The following is a 1,239-nucleotide window of genomic DNA, read 5'->3' as shown; positions in this document are numbered from 1 at the left end:
ATAGTTATGTAGTTAAACATGATATTATACTATTAATAGATATATATATATATAATACAATATTTTGTTGATCGAATAATTCATAGTAAATCAATTTTATATCATAATGTTGAAATAGTCAATATAAAATGTATTTAAAACTTTAGATATGTTTTATAATTTTTTCTCTTGTTGATTATCTAAATAACATAAATTACTAACAATTATTTTTAATGTTTTTTGAATTATGGGTACTCGCAGATCCATTGGATGCACAATGACCCATGAGTAGCAGACTCACTACCTATCAACACGGGTCTGGGTCTAAACATAAAACAACGAGGCATGTCTGGATGGATATTGCACTACCTGGATCCATCCAAATTCATTGCCATCATTATCTCTACACAAATCCTTATATAGAAAAATATATTGTTTTCTTTCATGTTTAATTTTTACCAGTTCATGAACAACTCTTTGAAATTAATAATTGGGTGACAATGAGCATAACATAAGGTGCCACATCTTATATCACATACTACTTCATATTTATCTTATTTTTTATTGGTTAGAAAAATAATACATGAATTAAATATAAATAAGTTTATACTTTCTGATCAAGGTGAATGAAAGAGTACATGGAGTTATACACATCTTGATATAGAAGATGTGCTCTCCTAAGAGAAAGATTCACAATTATAATGGAAGCATTTTAGAGCATCCTCACGACCCATTTCTTATCCTTAAATGGGTTCCATAACTTATTCTGTAATTGTTCAAATTTCCTAGTAAATTAAGTAAATGGACTCAACTTTTCACTCTAATAGTGCATTTCACCTTTTGTCATTAAATGGATCTCATAATTCACCTTTTGTCCTATCGATGCCCATGCTTACCGTTTGAATGAACGTTGTTAAAAGTATAAAATAGACATTTATCAGTGTTCATTTGAGTGAATGATGTTAAAAATATAAATTAGATATTTAACAACGCTCATTTGAGTGAATGTTGTAAAAGTAAAAAGTAGACTTTTAGTTGAGCTCACCTATCACTACAGTAAAAACAGCCTTTTAGCCACGGCTGCGACCGTGGCTAATTTGCTAAAAAACCGAAGCTAAATTGAGTGGCCACACTTACTACTGTTGTGGCAAGGAATGTCGTTGCTAAAATTAGCCACGGTCGTTTCATCATTTCGCCACGGTTGTATAAAATGTGGTAACATTTAGTTAGCCACGGTCTGTACAATTTAGCTATAGTAAC

The sequence above is a fragment of the Lupinus angustifolius genome, chromosome LG16 (assembly GCF_001865875.1).
Source record: "Lupinus angustifolius cultivar Tanjil chromosome LG16, LupAngTanjil_v1.0, whole genome shotgun sequence".
Classification (NCBI taxonomy): domain Eukaryota; kingdom Viridiplantae; phylum Streptophyta; class Magnoliopsida; order Fabales; family Fabaceae; genus Lupinus; species Lupinus angustifolius.
The sequence above is the reverse complement of the archived record's forward strand: the minus strand, read 5'-3'. Positions refer to the sequence as shown.